At 44.1% G+C, this 24,468-nt stretch overlaps 1 protein-coding gene and 1 long non-coding RNA gene across 15 annotated transcripts in view; one reads left to right on the top strand and one right to left on the bottom strand.

Annotated features, from left to right (window-relative positions):
• Nucleotides 1-24,468, bottom strand: part of ARHGAP15 (Rho GTPase activating protein 15) — a 557,102-nt gene that overhangs the window by 193,098 nt on the left and 339,536 nt on the right. Inside the window, exon 1 of one of the 13 annotated variants that reach the window (XR_013228117.1) lies at nt 17,484-17,545. The exons of the other annotated variants lie outside the window; for them this stretch is intronic. The gene's annotated coding sequence lies outside the window, so the exon portion shown is untranslated. Of the gene's footprint in view, nt 1-17,483; nt 17,546-24,468 lie in introns of those variants that run through there. 13 annotated transcript variants of the gene reach the window in all.
• Nucleotides 17,542-24,468, top strand: part of LOC143829376 (uncharacterized) — a 93,171-nt gene continuing 86,244 nt past the window's right edge. Inside the window, exons 1-2 of one of the 2 annotated variants that reach the window (XR_013228118.1) lie at nt 17,542-17,651; nt 21,863-21,965. This is a non-coding gene — a long non-coding RNA (uncharacterized LOC143829376). The remainder of the gene's footprint in view (nt 17,652-21,862; nt 21,966-24,468) is intronic. The other variant, XR_013228119.1, reaches the window with a different exon arrangement.

Raw genomic sequence — 24,468 nt, forward strand, 5'->3', positions numbered from 1 at the left:
ATAATTGTTTTTCTTTTTTAGGAAAGCTGCATCCAAAGGGGAACGTCACTTCACCCACAATCCATAGCTGTTTGTACGGTTGAAATCTGGTGCTAAGGAGAGATACCAGAAATGAAGTCTGGGTTAACGGATAGAAACCGAAGCGTAGAGGGATGGAGGACTTCCGCTTTCTACCGCGGTAACAAGCACACACCCAAAAATGAACGAAGAAAAATGATTCGGTGCCTGAATTTTTAACTTGGATTTAAGGGGGGGTTTTAAACAGACAATGAGTACGAACGAAAGTTTTACATCACACCCATTCTTCTGAGCTTTCCCCCTTTTCTTTTTAGGCACCCATGGAAGCTACCAAAGCTTTATATATTTTACAAAATAAAGCAATTTGGCAATAGACTCTTCCTTATGACACTCGTGTTCAAAGCTAATTAGCCTTTGTCACTTCTGCTGCGACTGTTATTAAGGTCACCAATTTGTGGCAAGGAAAATGACAGCCATAACCAACACTGTTCCATTGGCATCATTTTAGGAGTGGAGTGTCTGCCCAGGGAGAGTTTGTATACTGCTGAGACCTCAGGTGAGGAGCAGCACGTCTATTTGAATTCTGAATCCATTCCAACAATGCACAGGTTTCCTTTTAATGAGGGCAGGTCACATGCACCAGCTGGGAAAGGTGGGCAGTCCACAGGGCCCTCAGAAATGTGTTTTCCCCCACCAGCATCAACACCAGCATTCCTTCATTTATACAGGAGGAAAAGATGGAGCTGGCATTTATACCCAGCTTTTCACTGCCTGAATGAGTTTCAAAGCGGCTTACAATCACCTTCCCCTCCTCTCTACACAACAGATACCCTGTGAGGTAAGTGAGGTTGAGGGAGCTTCTGACAAGACTGCTCGGTCAGAACAGTACTATCAGGGCTGTGACTAGCCCTGTATGTGGAGGAACAGGGAATCAAACACATCTCGTCAGATTTGAAGCCGCCGCTCTTAACTGCTGTACCAAACTGGCTCTCATCACCATGCTGGCTCTCAAAAGGGAAAACAAAAGGGACACAAAGTGTCGCTGGGGACACAATCATTTGTGGATTGCACCAGGGGACACCCCCCCCCCCAGCCATTAGGAAGAGTCTTTTCATATGTGCAGACACACACTTTTCCTGTTCACAGTGAAGTGTGCCAGAATAATTAAGGTCAGGATACTGGAAACAGGTTTTTATATACTCTAGTGTAGCGATCCCCAACCTGTGGGCCGCTGACCACATGTGGTCCGTCGACTAATTGGAGGTGGGCCCCGAAGGACGCCTTCTCCCCCCCCCCGGCCCTTTACAACACACTCCGGGTGTCCTTGTCTCCCATCACTCCCAGATGGGACTATCTCATTGCAGAGAAACAAGCTCAGGGTTCCCATTGATTTCTCATTATCATGAGTTAAAATTTCCATGAAAATAAAATATTCCTTATGTTCATTGTTGTGGCGTGTCTGTATCTTATTTTGAAGGGATGTTTAAACATTACCATAGTGATCAGAGAGCATTAGGACAGTAGCTGAGAGTAGAGGAGTAAACTCCCCCCCCCCCCCCCGAGCCTCAGTAAAAGGCGTTGAGTGGTCCCCGGTGATAAAAAGGTTGGGGACCACTGCTCTAGTGCAATGCTCCTCATTATGAAGACTAGAGCTTATGTGCAGGGAAGGAGCATATAGTCTCCTGACTGTGGCTGTAGCCCACTTTATGATTCCTGTGAGGGCTAGGCTACTCTTTGCCAGGGGTCAGGCACACATCTTGTTCCCAAGGATAATACTTTCCCCTCAACAGCTTGGTGTAGAAGTTAAGACAGGCAGACACTAAACTGGAGAGCCAGGTTTGATTCTCACTCCTCCACATGCAGTCAGCTGGGTGACCTTGGGTCAGTCACAGTCCTTTCTGAGAGCATCATCTACCTCACAGGGTATCTGTTGTGGGGAGATAGAGCCAGTTTGGTGCAGTGGTTAGGAGTGTGGACTTCTAATCTGGCATGCCAGGTTCGATTCTGCGCTCCCCCACGTGCAACCAGCTGGGTGACCTTGGGCTTGCCACGGCACTGATAAAACTGTTCTTACCGAACAGTGATATCAGGGCTCTCTCAGCCTCACCTACCCCACAGGGTGTCTGTTGTGGGGAGAGGAATGGGAAGGTGACTGTAAGCCGCTTTGAGCCTCCTTTGGGTAGGGAAAAGCAGCATATAAGAACCAACTCTTCTTCTTCAAGTGGGTAGCTGTGTTGGTCTGAAATTTGAGTCCAATAGCACCTTTAAAATCAACTAAGATTTATTCAAGGTGTGAGCTTTTGTGTGGATGCACACTTCCTCCGACAAAATGGAACAAGGATCATGAGAGTACAGATATATAGAAAAGGTAAATTAGTGGCAAATTAATAAACTGTGTCAAATTATGTCATATTATGCCATATGATAATTCTTTGCTAAAACAGCTAATCAGTCCTTTTGAGTTCAGTTGTAGTTCACAAAAACAGTGGAGAAATAAAACTGTCTATGTTAATAATTAATGGTGAAAAGAAATAATTAAAACAGACTACTTGCTTGCCCCATCCATCTCCACCCAAGTGTGGAAGCATCCCTGCAAGTGACAAGCTGTGCCGGCAAGTTATCTTGTCCTGAGATCAGAGAGTTAGATTCGAAATTACATTACATATTACTAACATCACATTATAGTCACATTGTCCCAAATAAAATACAAAGAAGAGCGGATTGTAAGGAATGTGGATATAAGAACTGAATGAGGTTAGCATGCTTATGTCCTTGTTGAATCCAGGGTATGCCATTGTTTTGAGTGTTGTAATAACTTTTATTTCTGCGGTCTCCCTTTCTAGTCTGTTCCTGAAGTTTCTTTGCAATAAAACAGCTACTTTGAAGTTCCTTATTGAATGTCCTGGAAGATTGAAGTGTTCCCCTACAGGTTTTTCAGTCCTGTCAATTTTTATGACAGACCTATGTCCATTAATTCTTTGGCAGAGAGTTTGACCTGTTTGTCCTATGTAGAGAACAGAGGGGCATTGTTGGCATTTAATGGCATATACATTGTTAGAAGATGAGGAAGTGAATAAGCCTTTGATCGTGTAGATCAGTGGTTCTCAACCTTGGGGTCCTGACCTCAAGTGGGGTCGTCTGGCCCCTTCTGCAGGGTCACAGGACAGGTCGTTATTGGTGGTGGTGGCAGCCAGCGGGGGGTGGGCAGCAGAACCATGGCACTGGCCACCTCCAGATCGTTGTGCACTTGTGCGCGCACCTGTGCACAAGCGCCTGCGTGCCTACCACTGCTGCTGCTAAAGTTGGGGTCATGGCCTTATGGCGGTTGAGAACCACTGGTGTAGATGATGTTGTTAGGTCCAGTGATTGTGTCATTGGACTTTATGTGGCAGCAAAGTTGGCACCTTGGTTTGTTGCAAGCTCTACTACCAGTTTCAAATTAGATGTTGCATTGTTGTATGTGAGGAGCTATTTGAGATTAGGGAGTTGAGATTAGGGTTCCCCCCCCCCCAGTACTTGGGAAAGAGAACTGTCATTATCCAGTAGAGGTTGTAAGTCAGTGATGATATGCTGAACTGTTTTGAGTTGAGAGCTATACGTAACCACTAGTGGTGTTCTGCTATTGTTTCTTTTAGGTCTGTTTTCTCGTTTCTTGATCTCATTGGATGGGTACTTTAGTTCCAAGAAGGTTTGTTGTAGATCCTTCAAGTGCGAATCTCTGTCTGTGGGATTGGAGCAGATGTGGCTGTAACGTGGAGCCTGGCTATATACAATAGATTGTTTGGTATGTTTTGGATGGTAGCTAGAGGCATTTTACAGCAGTGTCCAGAAATGTATTTCTTGTGCAGACTGGCTCATTGTCAGGTTGACGGTGGGGTGAAAGTCATTCTATGCCTAGTGGAAATTATCCAGGGCTTCTTTACCATTTGTTGAGATGATAAAAAATATCACCAATGAATCACAGGTATAAGAAAGATGTGAGTGGGCAAGTGTTTAGGAAGCATTGCTCCAGGTCTGCCATGAAGATGCTGGCATATTGAGGGGCCATGCGGGTGCCCATGGCTGTACCATCAATCTGAAGGAACAAACTGTCACCAAATCTGAAGTGGTTATGGGTGAGAATAAACTGGCACAGTTTGGTGGCTGAGTCAGCTGAGGTGTTGTTAGAAATCATATTCCTAATAGCTTGTAATCCATCTTTGTGTGGGATGTTTGTATACAGGGATTCCACATCCATGATGGCTAAAATAGTATTCTCTGCAAGGTTGTTCAAAGATTGTATTTCCTCAGGAAGTCTGTGGTGTCATGAACATAATTAGGAGTGTTGGTGGCATAGGGTCTTAGAGTCCACGTGGCCAGATATCCCCATTGTGATACAATTGGGTGTCCTGGGTTGCCAGGTTTGTGGATTTTGGGTAGAAGATAAAAGGTACCTGGTTGAGCTTCCTTCGGTGAGACTGAAAGGATTTTTTCCTGAATGTATGGAGGTAATTTCTTGATAATTTTGTGTACTGATTTTTTGTATTCCTGTGTGGGGTCTGAGTTGAGTTGTTTGTAAAAGGTGGTATTTGAGAGCTGTCTTTGAGCCTCCTGGATGTAGTCGAATCTATTCATGATAATAACTCCTCCTCCTTTCTCTGCTTCATTAATTATTATATCCAGATTGTTCCTAAGGCTGTTTATGGCCTTCCTTTCAGCATAGCTGATATTCTGCTGTGTTGGTTTGGACTCTGCGATGGAAGCATTCTATGTAGAGGTCCAGCGTGGCATTATGACCATCTGGGGGAGTCCATGTGGAGACTCTTTTCTTGTAATTTTGTTTTGTTGGTATGTGGTGGTCAGCATCCTGTTCGTTGGTGGACTGGAAGGATGGTAGTTGTTCTCCAGTATATTCTGTGATGGAATGCTGTGTAGATGTTGTCCTTCCTTGTTCTGTTCACGTGGATGTTGAAAGAGTTCCTTTAGGTATAAAAGTCAGAAGAATGCCTCCAGATAGGGAAAGTGATTGTAAGCTGCTTTGAGACCCCTTTGGATAGTGAAAAGCAGGCTATAAAAACCAACTCTTCTGTTTTTAACAGAGGCAGTCAAATTCTACACTATCAGAGCAGGAATTAAACTGCTGCCTGACTACCAACACCAGTTATAAAGAATTAAGCCGTGTCTTTGGGCAAAACCCCAACCTGCCTTCTACATTTTGGTCATCTTAATGTGTGATGGAATGCTGGAACAGTGGAATGGAATCCTGGGAATTGGTTTTCATATACCTGTCTATCACTAACCCGAACCAGAATCAGCTGGTGAAGTAGGGCAGGGCAGCAAACGGCCATATCACTAAACAGGAACAGAGCCCACATCTTCTTACTGGCAGGCATTGGTGTGAGGTACAGGAGACAGGGGGTGGCGTAAGCTACACTGTTCTGTTGGATAAAGAACACATGTGCATGCATGAGCTGATGACATAATTGGTCTGGATGGGCACTATTGACTGTTCATCAGCTGTGTGCTTGTACAATGCTGCTCACTACCTCTTGCCTATGCTGCAGTGAAGTTATGGGGCACATTTTCTCTGGGTCATAGCTTAACATGGTTGCCATTTACTGCCATCCACCCCACCTTTCTGGCCACTGCCAGTATAAAAATCCCTGGACACCAAAGCTGTTTCTCCAGGGCTCTGATTTGGATGTTCTTCAATAGAACTTCATTTCAGCAGTTCTTTGAGTTCAAGTGACAAAAAAGATGGAAAGGCATTTACTGTCTCCTCCTCTCCATTTTATTTGGATATAAATAGGAGACTCGTAATAAAACAATAAAGGGGCTCTGTGTTATGAGGACTGAAGACTACTCTGTAATTCCTCTAGCCCTTTCCAGCATGAAAGCAGAATTGAACTTTTCAGAAAGAATGATATCTTTATACACGAGAGCCAAGTGCCAGGACCGCAACCAACTGGCATGCTTTTCAAAATGAGAATAGGTTTTCAGATTTCCCTTACATTAACAATGCACCCAGCACTGAGTATGGTCCACCTAGAGTTCCAAGGACCCAGTGTGGGAGAGTTAAGTATTCTGTTAAAAATGAATGCACTGGGCATATAGAAGGGAGAAAAGGCCAGGGATTATCAGAAGGGGAACCGCTGTGATCATTGCTGCTGCCAGAGAAAGGGAAAAAAGGATATGAAGGAGAGGAGAAATGGCAATAGGGTTAGCAAAGCAGATGATACATACATACATACATACATACATACATACATACATACATACATACATACATACATACATACATACATACATACATACATACATACATCACTTTGCTTCACGTATCTCACAAATACACATATATGCTGAACAATACAAGCATCACAAAAATATCAGCATACTTTTAGATCCCCCTAACAAGAATTCAGCATCACTAATGCTCCATAGCTTGCAGGAGGAGAAAATGTTAACATGTAGTGGGCTCTTCAGCTGGCAAAAGACGAACTTTTGCTGGGGGATGCTATAAAATGTTACCATTATTTAAAGTTAATAGGATGCGAAAGAAAATGGCTAATAATGCATTATACAATTAGTTGCCTTTCATATCGGTGCATCTATTAATGTAAAATATATTCAGAGGAGTTTGGAATTGCAGTTTTTAGTTAGGATTGCCCATGTGTGAAAACTAAATTATTTATTCTGTTTTTAAGTTCGGGATACATCAACTTGCAATTATATGCATTATGTTTGAGTGCTTTGTCATGTGTCTTCAGATTCCAGAAAAATAAAAGCATGCATCTTTGTAAAAAGCACATTTAATGCTGTACAATGCTGGAAAATGAAGTTTGCTTCAAACTTAGAAAGTCCCAAAGACCATTTTCTAAATCAGTGGGCTCATCTGTCATAGCGGAAGATCTTATATCTAATGCTGAACACGGCCTCAGAACACAGATTTTTAAAAAATTACTGATGGGGAAAGGTTCTACAAACCTGCAGAAAGCTCCTAGTTTGCCAGCGGTGATCCAATATAGTTTTTAAAGACAGAGGGGATATTCTATTAAAAATGAGATCTCATAATGCTACATTATGAGACGTTGGCTGTGTAGTGCCCTCCCCCCCATTTGAGACTTCAGCTGTGTGTGGTGTTTAGCAATGCCAATAAACAATGAGGGCAGTGAAAGTGCCAAAGGGAAGAAGGAAGCAGCGTGGGGTCAGGGGAAAGAGGAAGAGGGGGAGTCAACTGTGGGAGGGGAACTTGGGGAGGGTAAAAAACATGGTACAGAAGGGAGAGAAGGCCAGGGATTATCAGAAGGGGGCATGCTGTGATCACTGCTGCTGCCAGGGAAGGGAAAGGGGAGAGGAGAAATAGCAGTAGGGTTAGCAGAGCTGAGGATATGACAGTCAGAGGAGAAAGAGGAGAAAGGTGGCAGGCAGAGGAGGCAGGAGAGGTGAGAGATCCACGTGAAACCCCATTTGCCAATTTGCAGCAGGAAAACAGGGCTCCCCTGTTGCTGTTTAGGTGCAAGGAAAATGGCACAAGAGGAAAGACTGTGCTACTCTGCCAAATTGGCCTCAGAGCATTTGGGAACACTAGTAAGTAAAGGTAAAGGTATCCCCTGTGCAAGCACCGAGTCATGTCTGACCCTTGGGGTGACGCCCTCTAGCGTTTTCATGGCAGACTCAATACGGGGTGGTTTGCCAGTGCCTTCCCCAGTCATGACCGTTTACCCCCCAGCAAGCTGGGTACTCATTTTACCGACCTCGGAAGGATGGAAGGCTGAGTCAACCTTGAGCCGGCTGTTGGGATCAAACTCCCAACCTCATGGGCAAAGCTTTCAGACGGATGCCTTACCACTCTGCGCCACAAGAGGCTCTTGAACACTAGTATCTGTCTGTAAAAACAACTTGCACATGTCAGAGGGGACATCACGTTTGACCCTTACCTGAAGCCATCCTTACAAACTACTGGCTATGATTTAAATCCATACTTTCTTTAGCAGCTCAGTATCTCCAAATGTGGTGAGAGATCAATGTGAACCAGACTATGTATGGAGAGGATGATCTGGGGCCAAGGGACCAAGCCCTATAAAGATAGGTTGAGGGATTTGGGAATGTTCAGCCTGGAGAAAAGGAGGTTGAGAAGGGGACATGATAGCCCTCTTTAAGTATTTGAAAGGTTGTCACTTGGAGGAGGGCAGGATACTGTTCCCATTGGCTGCAGAGGAGAGGACACGCAGTAATGGGTTTAAACTACAAGTACAACGATATAGGCTAGATATCAGGAAAAAAAATTTCACAGTCAGAATAGTTCAGCAGTGGAATAGGCTGCCTAAGGAGGTGGTGAACTCCCCCTCACTGGAAGTCTTCAAGCAAAGGTTGGATACACACTTTTCTTGGATGCTTTGGGCTGATCCTGCATAGAGCAGGGGGTTGGACTAGATGGCCTGTATGGCCCCTTCCAACTCTATGATTCTATGATTCTATGGTTCTAATGTAAAATAATGCTTGTGGTGGGGCCCTGTTTGCCCCATTGTGTGGTTTTGGCAGGCAGGAGGTTAGTTTTTGGAGGAAAGAAGACACAACTCAATCTTTGGTTGGCTAATTTGAGTATAAGTCTCCAGGATTTTTATTTTGGAGACGCAGACTGAGGTGTTTCATGAGAAGATTTTAAAATTTAGATTGGCTTCTGGTCATTATGTACTTATTAACAGTGAGAGGGTGTTCTTGCTGTCTAATGTTTTTATCTTGTTGTAAACTGCCACAAGCCTGTTGGCCCGGGAGGAGGTGGTATAGAAATTTAATTAACATAATATAACTTACCATTGCTTAGGGTTGTCCATCAATATTTTTTTCAATATGTTTACATTCAGAGGTTAGACAAATGGATTTGTCATCTTATATCATTTAAAAGGGGGGGGGGGAGAGATAGGTCTTTCTTAACTGTGTTTGTTAAGGTTACCACCTGAGTTTTCTTGCCTTTCTGAAGTGTAAAGAATGATACAAATGTAGTGGAAAACTCAATGGAAAGTCCACAACCCAGAACATAACTTTTCAGAAAATATTGGTATTTTCTATATAGTTCTTCTGTTTATTAGCTACATGCATCTAACCCATGTGGAAGTCATACAAGTCTCCTTAAAGTATATCAGAAGCCTTGTACTTTCCATCATCAATCTGTTTGACCATGTTTCACAATTCAGTTAAAGCAGAAGTATGAAATTTAAACAATGTCCTTACCAGGACATATTCTGACAACTTAGAGTTTTTACTATAATAAGACAATTGGATTTCAATTATCTCAGAGTCCAGCAGGATAGGATAGTACTGTAACTCAGCTAGTTTGTGGATCAGGATACTGGTGTCGAGAACGACTAGTTTGGGCAGCGCGGGGGGTCCGGAGAAGGAGCGTGCGGACAGGAGCGGAAACCTAAGAAAGGAAGATACAGAGGAAGAGATCCCGACAGACCCTCTTTGGATACGAAACTTACATAAAGGGATGTGGGGAATCAGTTCACCAGGGGTGGGGGAAACGGTAGCACGGGGGCAGTCAGTACAAGCGGGGAGAGAAAGGGAGAAACCCAGGGCGGGGCGGTGGCGGAGAGACGCGGAGTCCCGGAAGGGCGAGGTCCGCCTGAGAAGCCCGGAGGGTGGAGACAGGGGCTAGAGAGGCTACTTAAGGAAGCGTCAATGAGGAGACGGGGTTGGAGGCGTAGTGAAAGAACTACCCTGAACCCAGGAGCGGGAGAGAGAATACCGACTCCATTCTGAGACGCTGTTTGCTAACGATAAAGCCGTCTAGTCCCGGGTCTCCCTCACCGAACAACGTGGCGGACCCGAAGCGTGGCAAAGACCCGGCGGACCCTGACAACTGGTCAGGCTTTTAGACTGTATTACTGACCCCAAAGAAGAGTTTCCAATAGTTCTTCTGCTTAAAAGACTTTGTGATAATAGATCAAGCCCAATTTCTCTTTAGAAAGTACCTAACTGTAAGAGTCACAGTCCTGAAAAGGTGAACTAAATTTTTTTTACTAAGTTCGGTTACATGATTCAGAATTTATAACTAGATTTATAATCTTTTCTGCATTATTTGTAACTTCATTTGCCACCTCCCATCACGACATTTGATACCAGCTGCTTCTTTTCATTCCTTAATGAATGAAGGAAATTCACAAATATAAAGATGTTATGAATAGCTACTTCTTTATGATATAGGTCTCTTTGATGAATATTCAACACTATATAATAGATAATGGCCTAATAATTCTGCTCCAATAGAATACATCTCTTGCAACAAGGAAATCTCTTTGTATCGGAGCAAGGTTTTGCTGCTAGCAGAATGAACTTGTGATTCAACCTACAAACTTTTCGACCATGAAATTCAGAATAAATAGTAAATACAACTCCTGTTACAATGAAATACCTCTATAGATCATAAGTAAAATAAAACTGCATATTATGATGCATGCTATAACATTCTGCATAGAAAGGTGATTGATCATAATGTCTTAAATAATTGCTACTTTTCTCTTTGTGTATTGTTCTGGTTCTCTTTTCGGTGCAAGAATTCACCTTGTGTTCTTGGTATGACAGGCACAACGTGGTTTCCACAGTGAATTTCATGAGGTGAGCTGACATTAGGAGAGTACACTGTAACAACTACCTACTTGAAAGTAGTAGAAAGAGCCTAGATGTGGTAAGATACCTCCCACTGACTTCCAACTGTACTTGCTTACTTTTCTTACACAGCTTTCCCTCTGATAGGCATTTCTCTGTTATTAATTCCCTCATCCTCTCACTCATCACCACTCCACACATGGTTCCACTTTATTATATTCCCACGCATTCAGGGGACCTTGGAAAGCCTGCATGGGTCTTTAATTTGGAATAATCTGAAGTACATTTGCTTTTCAGTGTGGCGCTAATCAAAGACAACAGGTCTGGAAGCTCCTCCATGTTTCAGGCTCTGCCTACCAACAACCACTGCATCCCAGGGGAAAATGTCTTCTCCTGTCCTGAGGAATATGAGAGCATTGTTGGCAGCCAGATTTCTGTTCAGCTCAGGCCAAATTTAGATAGGACCAAAGCAACCAGGAATGCTTAATGATAGGGGTGAAGCAGAGACAAAATGAGCAATGGCAGGGCCTATTTAGAATCAAATATATAAGCCCACCCAAAACACATCAAACACCCACACAGAAAAGTCTTCTTAATCTTTTAGAAATAATTATATGAAGCACAGAGAGATTAAAACAGTATGTGCTTAAACAGCTGGAGTCCTATATGACTCTTGGAGCATATCTTTTCTTGAATGAAAATAGCATGAGCTACCCTAACAGAAAGACATCATCAAGTACTAGCTGTACTTTAAAATTTCTAAAGTATTTCAAGCATAATTTCACCAACACGTTCCGCTTAGAAAACAAACTAAGACTATCAACTATCACTCAATGAGATCCTCAGCCACTCCAGACGGGAAGTTACCAATTTCTGCCAAGTTGTTTTATATACATCCTTTCTCAATAGATAGAGCCCACCTGTACCTGGGGATGCAAAAATCAGCTTTAACCAAAATTTGAAAACAGAGAACCACACCCTTGCCTCTAAGGAATTCATAACAAGTTCAGCTCTCAATACCATTCTTGCAACACAGCGTGGGGGCATTGTGATTCTTCAACAGAATCTGGCAGAACATTTATTTTTATTATTATTAGAATCATAGAATCATAGAGCACGGCTCGCAATTGGTCCCCCCCTCTGCCGTCGCCCGCATGCGGCCGACCGCCGCCATTTCCTCCCTTGCTGAGCAAAGGCCAGGTCGCCTCCTGGCTGTGCGCCCCACAGGACTCGATGGCAGCAGCAGCTGGCCCTGCGGCCACTAACACAATGCTGCCCCGCTGCCCCGCATGCCCAGGAATACCTGGAGGCAGCAGCCAACCCCACCACACGCACGAGTAGCGCCCGCGCTGCCCGTGACGAGGACAGGTCGCCCGACGGCCCACGAGGCCAGGGCTGCCTGCCGGAGATAGCTGTGGGAATGGCCAAGTCGGCAGCCAGCAGCACCAGACGTGGCAGTGCCATCAACGGCACTGGCAGTGCTGACCCTGAACAGCCCAGGTCACCCGCCGGCCCATGCTGCCAGGAGCGACCGCTTTCAGACCCCGTGGGAGTGGCAGCGCCATGCCCACCACCGGTGGTGGCCGCTGAAGACCGATGCTTTTCTCTGAGGTAGGCGCCGGTCCGCGTGGGGGGGGGGCTGGAGGCAGCGACGGGTTGCGTCCCGGCCCACGCCCGGCCTCGGGTGTCATTGCAGCGGTCGGGAAGCCGGAGATGTGCCCCGCTGCAATCACGAAGCCTGCTAGCGCCCGCTGTATTCGAAGTACAGCGGGCTTAGTTACTGGTATTTCCATATTTGAAGAACCAGCTATATCCCCCCCCCACTTCCCCATGAACAGATGTACAGAGGCAAAAAAAGATGTACAGAGGCAAAAAGCTATTTTCATATCTTCCATTTCTCAGGATACCAAAATTACCTTAACTTCCATTCTTTCTCTGTAAAGCTGCAAGTCTGGGGATACCAAACTCTCCTTGATTTCTAATACACAGTGTTTTGATGATCCATCAGTGGGAAGTAGGAGCTTTAGGCAGAACTTCAAAAAATCCCAAAGAAAAACAATGACGCAAGGCAGTGGAGGGGTGCTCCTGTGTGGCAAGTAAATGTCCCAAAGAAAGAAAGCAGAGTTGTCAGCCTCTGTACATGTGCAGAGTCTGTACAGTTTAACCTAAGCAACTTCAACTCAGGGTGGACACTGCACCCTCTGGGAAATTCCAAGGAGCTTTAGCTTTCCTGTCCCTTGTAGTTTATGTCCCTGCTGGCCAGGCATCTCTATATCCTAGGGAATGTAATATGGCAGCAACAGGGAGAAGCCAGGTTTAAGCCATAGTATATATGGACCTCCATGGTACACATATGATTGCCAGCCCCCAGCTGGGCTACAAACATCAACTCCCCCCTGGAGAAAATGGCTGCGCTCTGTGACATTATGTTCTGCTGAGGTCCCTAACCTCCCTATGTGCAGCTTTCCCCAGACTCTATCCCCAAAGATCCAGGAATATCCCAACCGAGAGTTGGTGACCATAGTTACACAAGACCAAAGTGGTTAACTGTTTAATGAACCCAATTTCCAGTGATGGTTTCAGACCCCACCAAGATGTGTCCTAATTAACCATAGTTTGGACAGCACCTGACATATACATGAACATAGAAACCGCAAGCAGTTTCATTCAACCCTGGTTTCACATAAGGTCTCATTCAAGCCTCCATAATGATTCCCACTCGCCAGGATTACAGTTACTTACGGCCTACATCAGTCAGACTGTACTGCTGTTTATTAAGGCTGATGTCATTCTGCAGACCTCTCTGAAAAGCTGGAAGAGGGGATACAGCTCATATAGTCAAGTTCCCATGTAAAAGGTCCTTCAATCTGTGGCATTGCCAGTTAAGAAGCACTTCAAGAGGCAAGGTAGGAAAGGTATTGTCCTGAGACAAGATAGTTTAGATCTCTATAAGGCAGCTCCATATGCTCACATGGAGAAGTTCTCATATGAAGTTCTCACGCACTGGGAGTACGTCTTTAATCCTATACGATGGCTTGCCCAGGAAAGCTCCCTGGAGGACTGTGCCCTTTATTGAAAGGGAAGGGGGTAATTGGAACCTAAAAGTGTAATGTAAATCAGTGCCATTCAGCTTCAACAACAAAGAGACTGAGCATTTGTTCATGCTGTATGTTTGCAGTTTTGAAATGGGCACTCGGCAAAGTTATGAAAATATTCAAAAACTAAACATATTGCAAATTAATGCAAATTTTATTGGCATTAGCAGATATGCAAATTAGCTGCCAATCTTTCACAGTTGGTCACCTTCCAATGTGGCCCTAAGTGCCAAAAAAGATGAACACAGATTTGAGCCACATTTGTGCAGTATCAGGTCAATGCTTGAAATTGGACAGCATGTCTGGTTTTCAAGTGTAATGAGATGTGTAGGGATGGGGTGTGAGAGAGAAGAGGAAGTGAGAGTCAGAGACAAAAAAGACTTGACTTTTGCTCTCTTCATAGTTTACTTACTTTGTGGAGGAAATAATTTTCAAATCCAGCATTCCCTGAAGTTGATATGTGAATTCCTTCATGCACAGAAGACTTGAATCCAAGACTGTCTCAAAACTATTAGTGATTGACTGGTGCATAGGAGAAACCACCTTCTTAAATGGGTTATTGCAGCATTTGCTGGATTATGAATCTCAATGGTGCTTTAGTCCACTTTGCTTATATGTTCAGATGACAAATCCTATGTTGATAATCTTTTGCAATGTTAAGCAACTCAGATTTCATGTCACAAATCAACTCTTGCAAAAAGTGAATTACAGGCTGATTGTCTCCCATGAAGGTGCCATAGATCCAGTGCAATGTCCCGGTTATGCTCCTGCACTAAAAACAAACCAACAAACAAGTATGCCACACTCACGCAGTGACTTTGAACAACTGAGGTTTTTTTTCAGGAGCTTCATGTAGTGCCATGGGAAAAAATGAGAGATAAGTCGAGAAGATCTAGACAGGAGCCCTCAACCATTTTGAGCCGTCAGAATTTTGTGGAGGGATGGTGTGTCTGTTGCAGGAGATAGAATCAAGTACTAAATCTTCCTCCTCATTTTGCAAAAGAATCACACAAAAACCACTCTGAACATACGATGTTGCTTCTCTCCAGAGTCAGATCACTGACACTGGTATTATCTGTGATAGGAAGCATGGTGGGCCACTGAGTGGCATCAAGCCTGGAGAAATCAGGCTTCTAGTTCTGATCTTCATTCCTGCAACATCCCAGCTCCCTGTTCGGCAAGGCTAGGATCAAGTTTCCTATCTGATTTGCAAATGAAGTCCTGTCCACCTTCTCCTTTAGTTTTTGCCTCAGTTTATTCCATGCTGAACATATGAAGCACCATCAGACCAGGTCTACTGGAGATATGTTTAAAGACCCTGCCAAATATGTGATCCTCACAATGTCCACTGGAGAGAAATAACCCCCATTTGGCTGGGTCTTTAAATGTCTCTCCAGCAGACCTCATCTGAGGCTGTGAAGAGCCCTTTTGATGATATATCATAAGTTCTGCCTTTTGGTACTGTCCATAGAGTTTTCATGGCAAAGATACTGGAGTGGCTTGCCATTTCTTTCTCCAGTGGATCGCCTTTTGTCAGAGCTCTCTGGTATGACCTGTCCGTTTTATGTGGCCCTGCATGGCATAGCTCATAGCTTCACTGAGCTATTCAAGCCCCCTCGCCACAACAAGGCAACGATCCTTGAAGGGGTGATACCGCTCTAATGGCAGAAAACAAAGAGGAAGTAAAGAGCCTCTTGATGCAGGTGAAGGAGGAGAATGCAAAAGTTGGCTTGAAACTCAATAACAAGAAAATTAAGATCATGGCATGTGGCCCTCTCAATTCCTGGCAAAAAGATGGGGAAGAAATGGAGGTAGACAGATTTTATTTTCCTGGGCTCTAAGATCACTGCAGATGAGGACTGCAGCAAAGAAATTAAAAGATGCTTGCTCCTGGGGAGGAAAACTATGGCAAATCTAGACAGCCTCCTAAGGAAGGCCGAGCATCAAAGAATTGAGGCTTTTGAACTCTGGTGCTGGAGAAGACTCTTGCGAGTCACTTGGACTGCGGAGGAGATCAGCCCTGACTGCTCCTTAGAAGGCCAGATCCTGAAGATGAAATACTTTGGCCACCTCAGGAGAAGGAAGGACTCTCTGGAGAAGAGCCTAACGCTGGGAGCGATTGAGGGCAAAAGAAGAAGGGCATGACACAGAATGAGGTGGCTGGATGGAGTTCTTGAAGCAGTTGGTGCAAACTTAAATGGACTCCAGGGAAGGCCTGGAGGATCATTGTCCATGGGTTCGCAATGGGTCAGACACGACTTCGCAACTAACAAACAACATTCATAAGTTCTATCTGGCCTCAACCATAGATCGGGTGAAACAGCTCTTTCTAGCAGGACCTGCAGAACCAATTAAGGTCCTGTAAGATCCTGATATACTAAAGCAGAGTGTTCTACCAGACCAGGGCCAAGGCCAAAAAGGCCTTGTCCTGGTTGAGGCCAGTCTTTTGGGCCAGGATTCCTAAGCATGTTTTAGTGCAAAGGTGAACCAATATTCACACACATTGCACCCACACTGACCTGCTGTTGCAACCACTTACAGTGCTGATGGTTGGGATGTTAGAGGTTCTTTGTCAGGATATGAACCTTCTGTAGAATTTGTTTCCAAAGACTGTACTTCAGGTTGTTTATTGGTTATGTTTGGTTCCAGACTGATAGAGCCAGATTCCTAATCTCTCAAGTTCTTCTGTGCTGAGGGTTGACACACGACAACATCCATAGTGTGTTCACATGCATGCTGAACAGATGGGGGAAAGGGATCCCATGATCCCTTGTAGTATTAGATGCTACCAATGTTCCAAAGCTTCTATGGAAAGCATCTATATCAAGATTTGCACTTGGAGCCTAACGTGGAACTTCTCCTCTTTGAAGTGAGAAAAGGTATTCTCAGTGCCTGTACTGATGCCTACAATATATCATGCTGAAAATGATGTTACCTATCAGGCATGTTAGAACAAGTTTACACACCAGGTATATGACCTGCTCATAGTATGATGTCTGTTGATTCACTATTCTAACCAATACCTGATTTTCATATCCAACAATGTGGTGTAGTGGATAAGAATGGCACCGTCTAATCTGGCAAGCCAGATTTGAGTTTCCGTTCCTCCTCATGCAGCCAGCTGGGTGACCTTGGGCTGATCACAGCCCTGATAGTGCTGTTCTGTCCAAAAACTTTAGCCAAACCAACATATCCTCCCTGAGGCCTCAAGTTACCCTGATAAAATAATGAAGTACCTGGATTCTGGCCATGGTCCAAGCCAAACTGATACTAAATGCCTGCCCCAACAAGACTTCCTTGCATATGAAATTCAAGTGTCCCAGTACCACCTGAAGCTCCCTTAATGTGTATTTCTTTTTCCACAATATCATTGCCTTCCAAGAATCAGTCCATGTACAGCTCTTCCCACACCAGTACAGTGTTAGTAATCTGGCATAGGAAACTGCATGCTGTGACTAAATCCTTAAATAATTAGCTGTTCACCCTAATGATGTTTTATACAGAACAATGTAATCTAGCAAGGTTTTAAAGGTTTTGTAAAGGGGGGAAGCCCCACTATAATCAATGATTTCATAAAATTCCTTTTAAAATATGCATGAAGCAGTCTGGGCCTTTAACTTGGGAAATCTGCACAACATCTCAGGATACATACAACTTATTGGCTACACTAATCTCCATATAGGTTCCCGAAGGATAAAGAAAAAATGAGAAAAAGAAAAGTAAACTATCAGAGAGAATTCCCTTAGCCGGTTTAAAAATATTATTTCCCGTCAATCTTACCATGTTCTAAAAATACTCCAGATTTAAGGATCCCGTTGACCCATTAAGGGCATAGTGAGCTGCTATCTGGAAGTAAGCAGCTTGTGCTGAAGTTCCTCTGCCTGCAGAGCCTTTGTTAACTGACAAGAGGACTGCAGCTCCTGGTTGCCTTTGAAATGCATATGTCGGGTCAGTGCAAAGTGCTGCGTGGTTTTCATTGAATCTTTATTTCGTCTTTTCTTTTAAAAAAAACCCTCCACAACTATAAAAAGTAGGTCTGGATTTTCTTTCCTCCCTCTTTTTTGTGCGTGTGTATATGTGTGTGTGTGGGGGGATTCCACTTGCCTTCAAAATACCCAACTCACGTTTTTGACCTGTTGAGTCAGTTTTAAAGGTAACATCAGTCTTCCAGCAGAGTTAAAAAGGTTCTGCTGACAGGACAGGCAGCACCTACTCAGTTCAAGCTCTTCTCATTGACTGATAACAGTAACCACTGATCACATTCAGATCTGGCAGTTGTTTTTTTTTTAAACTCATATAGATTTCATTTTACAATTTCTGTGGGGTTGCTTTTTGTAACCATCAAAACTGGCTCAAAGAAAACATCTGGAGATGGGCTTCCTTGTTCTTGTCCTTTTCCTTTCTTGGTTTTGTTGGTATAAGGAATGAGACTGATGTTAAGCATGGTCTATCTTAATGGTGGGCGGAGGGAGCAAAAAACAGCTCGGTCCTCAGGCATTACTACTTGTTGTAGGATTACTCAGAGAAAGGGATAACCTGTGTCAATTGGCACAAGGTTTGCTTCAAACCTGACAACATGGCTGCAATTCTGTGTGCATTTACATACACATATAACTCCAGTTTTGCTTATGTGTGCATAATTGAGCACAGGATTGTCCAATTTAGGTGAATATTAATAGTGACTAACAATGCCACTAGTGAGTTACCTTTACGAAGGGGATACAGCGCTTATAAATCCAATGCTGTAGGTATGTTAAGAAATAGAATCCATAAAATTTCCAATTACGGAGTCAGAATTTATTGTGCACATATGGAAAATAATACTTGTAAAAGAGAGTGAGGTTTGTGCCTGGTGCTGTCAATACTGTGAAGGATGGGGTGATTATAAAGCAAATTAACAATACTTTTAAATGTGCATTCACTTATCTTTCCAATTAAATCCTTGTTAAACAACTGCACAGACAGTAATGATACTTCTGCAAAGCATGGATCAAGACTGTTTTATTGCAATTTTTACTTTGTAACAATTAATCAACTAGTCATTTTTGTTATTATTAAATTATTTAGTTAATAAATATTCTCAATTGGCCGACATATTTGTATTTCACAGAGTTGGAGGTTCTCCCCTCCCATTGTTGGGATTTATATTTGAATGTTGAATTAGATATAGGACCATTCAAGATGGATTTTATTTTATTGCTTATTATTGTGGCAAATAAAATCAACACCAGATGACTTTTTTGCATTATAAAAATCTGCCACCCTTGAATATGGACTATGATCTCTCATTTCTAATACAATTAAGTTCCATTTACAGGTAAAACTGGCATTTTGTCCTTAATTGGTGAGAAATAATAAAATATGAAAACAACCCCCCCCCCCCAAGATGCATACAAATACAAAAAAAAAAAACAGTAACTGACCTTTGGGTGATATATTTTTTGTTTTACAGGTAACATGTCAATAAAGACATTCAAAGGTTTCCCTACACTGCAAATGCCAAACACTTTGTAAACTAACAATCTGATATGCAGACAATTTTGTTTCCCCTTAGTTTTTGCATGAGCTAGCACTTGGTTACCAATGGAAAAAAATGGTCTGCATGCACCTTCAAGCTGAAAAACAGGCCACCAGCTCTTCCTGGGAGTCCACTGGGGTTTTGTAAACCTTCAGTTTACCTGCCTGTCTGTGACATTTAAAACAGAGGTATTCTTCATCATGCTGGCATTTTACCACCTCTGCCATTACCCTTGATCTTGAAACTACAATTGGTGCAGAATGCTGCGGCCAGGATCCTCCCATCATGGAGATCCCACATTCAGCCGGTACTCCAACAACTTGGCTGGCTCCCAGTTGAATTCTGGATTAACCTTAAGGTTTTGGTAACCACCTTTAAGGTCATATGTGGTTTGGGCCCAGTGTATTTGAGAAACCGCCTCCCTACCTATACCTCCAAAAGAGCCTCATGCTACGCCACCTCCAACTGGCTACGGATCCCTGGCCCCAGAGAAGCATGTCGAACCTCAACAAGGGCCAGAACATTCTCGGTCCTGGCCCCTACCTGGTGGAACGAGCTCCCAGAGGAGATCAGAAATCTGTAAGAAATTCCACAATTCCACAGGGCCTGCAAAAGGGAGCTCCTCCATCAGGCATTTGCTTGAGGCTGACTGACTTGGAACATCTGCTGCTCCGCCCCCTCAGATGCCCTTCCATGACTGAACAATTTGATCTCCCCAGTGTTGTTGTTATTCATGTTGTGTTGTGAATTGTTACTTGACAAATTGCGTTATGATGTTCTATTGAAATTTGTATGTTATAGATTGTTATAATGTTCCATGTAAATTTATGCAATGTTCCATCTAAACTGCCTAGAGCCGTAAAGAATGGGTGGTATATAAAAATCCAAATAAATAAAATAAAAAATAAATAACTTGCACAGACAAGAAGAGACCACATCATTGATTCCCAACTGATTCAGGATATGTCTGTCTGTGTAAGAGATGAGCAGAAGAAATTTGCCATTGCCTTCTTCCACATTTGGCTGATCCTGCATTGAGCAGGGGGTTGGACTAGATGGCCTGTATTGCCTCTTCCAACTCTATGATTCTATAACATTGTCTTCATCTGTGTCCTAACTGCAACCATGCCTGGCTCATTCTAAACTAGCAACAGTGATCCATGCCTTAGTTCCATCTAGGCTGGATGCGATTATTGCATTATGCCATGTGTCATGCCCCCGCTGCCACCTCCCATCCCCGCTACCACCTCCCATCCCCCAGGACTTGCCACAGCAACCAGGGCCTGCAGCTGAGCCAGCTCCGGCAGAAAAGAGAGGGGCGTCTGTATGTGCAACAGGGGAAAGCAGCACAAGTCTGCCAGGCTCTTCCCAAGATGCATCTTTGGTGCAGACACATTCCAGCCTTGACAGCTTTCTTGAACAACGTAGATGAAGCAGAAGGGTAGTGTTTGCTGAACGCCGAAGGAGCCAGAGAAGGAGCCAGAGACTGCAGGCACGCTGTCAAAGTAGATGGGGCCCAGCTGGGATAGCTCCTGGGGAGGATAAGTCCTCCCCCAGGTGCAGCCAATTAGCCAGGCTGCTTTTAGGAGAGATAGCAGCAGCTCTTTGGTGTGAGTACAATCTATGCAGAAAACCCCATGTCCGGCTTGGATTCCTTGGTCTGTGAATTTCTGACTCCCATTGGTTTCCCTGACTCCTGACAAACAGCTTTTGACTACATACCTGGTAATTGGACTGGCTTTGTTTAATATATGCTTATCTGGACTATGACCTTGGCTTTCCCTCGACTACTCTTTGCCTCGCTCTTAACTCTGCTTGCTTTGATTCCTAAGGACTCAGACTGGACTTTGACCTTGCTCTGGTGTGGACTCTGGCTAGGCTCTGCAGTCCAAGCACCCCCTGCACAGCTGTTACTGGGTGTGGCCAGCTAGGGCAGTATACTGTGTTTGGGGTTGAAGAGTGTTTGGAAACTGAAGCTAGTACAAAAAACTTCAAATAGACTGCTGGGTGGGAGTAGTTCACTGTGGGGTTGCAAACCTCCAGTTGACACCTGGAGATCTCCTGATATTACAACTGATCTTCAGAGGACTAAGATCAGTTCCTCTAGAGAAAATGGCTGATTTGAAGGAGGGACAGTGTGGTGTAAAATCTTGCTGAGATCTCTCCCCTCTTCACACCTTCCCAAGCCTCACCTTTCCCTGGCTCTACCTCCAATATATCCAGGTGTTTTCCAAACCAGAGCTTGCAACCCTAGTTTATGGGATCATATGAGCAATCTTAGAGCCTCTTGTGGCGCAGAGTGGTAAGGCAGCCGTCTGAAAGCTTTGCCCATAAGGCTGGGAGTTCAATCCCAGCAGCCGGCTCAAGGTTGACTCAGCCTTCCATCCTTCCGAGGTTGGTAAAATGAGTACCCAGCTTGCTGGGGGGTAAACGGTCATGACTGGGGAAGGCACTGGCAAACCACCCCGTATTGAGTCTGCCATGAAAACGCTAGAGGGCGTCACCCCAAGGGTCAGACATGACTCGGTGCTTGCACAGGGGATACCTTTACCTTTACTTTATGAGCAATCTTAGAGTAATTATGCTGGTTTCTGATCCACTCTGGAGCCCAATTCACTGTGGGTTTATTTACCCTTTGAAGGTTTACATGGCTGGGGACCAGAGTATTTGAAGGACTGTCTTCTCTCCTATATTCCTGCTCACAAACTAAGATCACAGGGAGAGACCTCCATAAATCAAAGAAGGTGAGTCCATTAAAAAAAAGCTTTGTCATGGGCTTCTAAAAATCTATATTTTATTCTATTTTGTTATTTATCTATTTCTTAATGTATATACTGCCCCTTTTGAGCCAGTCATTTTGGTGTAGTTGTTAGGAGTACCAACTTCTAATCTGGCAAGCCAGGTTTGATTCCCCCCTCTTCCACATGCAACTAGCTGGGTGACCTTGGGCTTGCCACAACACTGAGAAAGCTGTTCTGACCAAGCACACCTGCCTCACAGGTGTCTGTTGCATGGAAAGGAACGGGAAGGTGATTGTAAGCTGCTTTGAGATTCCTGGTAGAGAAAAACAGCATATAAAAACCAACTCTGCTGCTGCTTCTTCTTGGGGTAGTGTACAACCTTAAAATATACATACAGTATTTGCTGGCGTATAAGACTCCTTTTCCCCCTGAAAAACATGCCTCCAAGTGGGGGGGGGTCATCCTATATGCTGGATGCACTTCAGTTGGGATAGACATAGCTGCCCATAGTGGCCCATAGTACCGTAATGTAACAAACTCTATATTTTGAGTGGAAATGTTGGGGGCCGTCTTATACACCCAATCGTCTTATACGCCGGCAAATACGGTAAGTAAAGTTCCATAACAATAAAACAAATTAATCAATAAATAAGCATTAAAATAATTTGAAACTTCATTCAAGACAACCAAATTTAACTGAATTTAATATAGCCACATTTGGGGGAGTGGGGGAGAAAGAAGGGAGCATATAAGGGGTAGGCTTCCACATCATAATTGGTGGGTTTCTGCAGGCCTCTGCAAGTTTGATGGAAGAGTTTCACCTTGCAGGCCCTGTGGAACACAGTGAGTTCTGCCCTGCTCCTGATTTCCCCTGGAAGTTTGTTCCCCTAAGAAAGTCCTGGCCTGGGTTGATGCAAAGGGACTGGGGACTCTCAGCCAGTTGGCATTGGCTGATCACAGCTCTCTCTGGGGGATATACTCAGTCAAGCCTTGACGGTCCAACCAAAACCTTGAACTGGATCCAGAATTCCACTGGAAGCCAGTACAACAATCAAAGGATTGGTCTAAAGTGGGTTCTCCACTGTTCCGGACCAGCTGCAATTTATGGACCAGGGATAAGGAAAGAGAATTGAGTTCAAATCCCCTGGGCCAGATGAAATGCACCCTAGAGTGCTCAAAGAACTTTCCGGAGAACTTGCACAACTCTTGTCCATCATTTTCGGGACCTTTTTAAGGACTGGTGATGTCCCGGAGGACTGGAAGAAAGCAAACGTTATTCCGATCTTCAAAAAAGGGAGGAAGGATGACCCGGGAAACTACAGCCCAGTGAGTCTGACCTCTGTTGTGGGGAAGATAATGGAGCAGATATTAAAGGGAGCGATCTACAAACATCTGGAGGACAATTTGGTGATCCAAGGAAGTCAGAATGGATTTGTCTCCAACAGGTCCTGTCAGACCAACCTGGTTTCCTTTTTTGACCAAATGACAGGTTTGCTGGATCGTGGAAATTCGATTGATGTTGTTTACTTGGATTTTAGTAAGGCTTTTAATAAGGTTCCCCATGATGTTCTGATGGATAAATTGAAGGACTGCAATCTGGATTTTCAGATAGTTAGGTGGATAGGGAATTGGTTAGAGAACCGCACTCAAAGAGTTCTTGTCAATGGTGTTTCATCAGACTGGAGGGAGGTGAGTAACGGGGTACCTCAGAGCTCGGTGCTTGGTCCGGTACTTTTTAACATTTATTAATAATCTAGATGAGGGGGTGGAGGGACTACTCATCAAATTTGCAGATGAGACCAAATTGGGAGGACTGGCAAATACTCCAGAACATAGAGACAGAGCTCTGAACACAATGGAAAAATGGGCAAATGAGAACAAGATGCAATTTAATAAAGATATTGTAAAGTTCTGCATGTGGGTCTGAAAAATGAAAAGCATGCCTACTGGATGGGGGATACGCTTCTAGGTAACACTGTGTGAATGAGACCTTGGGGTACTTGTGGATTGTAAACTAAACATGAGCAGGCAGTGTGATGCAGCGGTAAAAAAGGTCAATGCCATTTTGGGCTATATCAACAGGGGCATCACATCAAAATCACAAGATGTCATAGTCCCATTGTATACGGCACTGGTCAGACCACACCTGGAGTACTATGTGCAGTTCTGGAGGCCTCACTTCAAGAAAGACATAGATAAAATTGAAAGGGTACAGAGGAGAGCGACAAGGATGATCTGGGGCCAAGGGACAAAGCCCTATGAAGGGACTTGGGAATGTTCAGCCTGGATAAAAGGAGGTTGAGAGGGGACATGATAGCCCTCTTTAAGTATTAGAAAGGCTGTCATTTGGAGGAGGGCAGGAAGCTGTTCCCGTTGGCTGCAGAGGAAAGGACACGCAGTAATGGGTTTAAACTACAAGTACAACGATATAGGCTAGATATCAGGAAAAATTTTTCACAGAGTAGTTCAGCAGTGGAATAGGCTGCCTAGGGAGGTGGTGAGCTCC

The sequence above is a fragment of the Paroedura picta genome, chromosome 2 (genome assembly GCF_049243985.1).
Source record: "Paroedura picta isolate Pp20150507F chromosome 2, Ppicta_v3.0, whole genome shotgun sequence".
Classification (NCBI taxonomy): Eukaryota; Metazoa; Chordata; class Lepidosauria; order Squamata; family Gekkonidae; genus Paroedura; species Paroedura picta.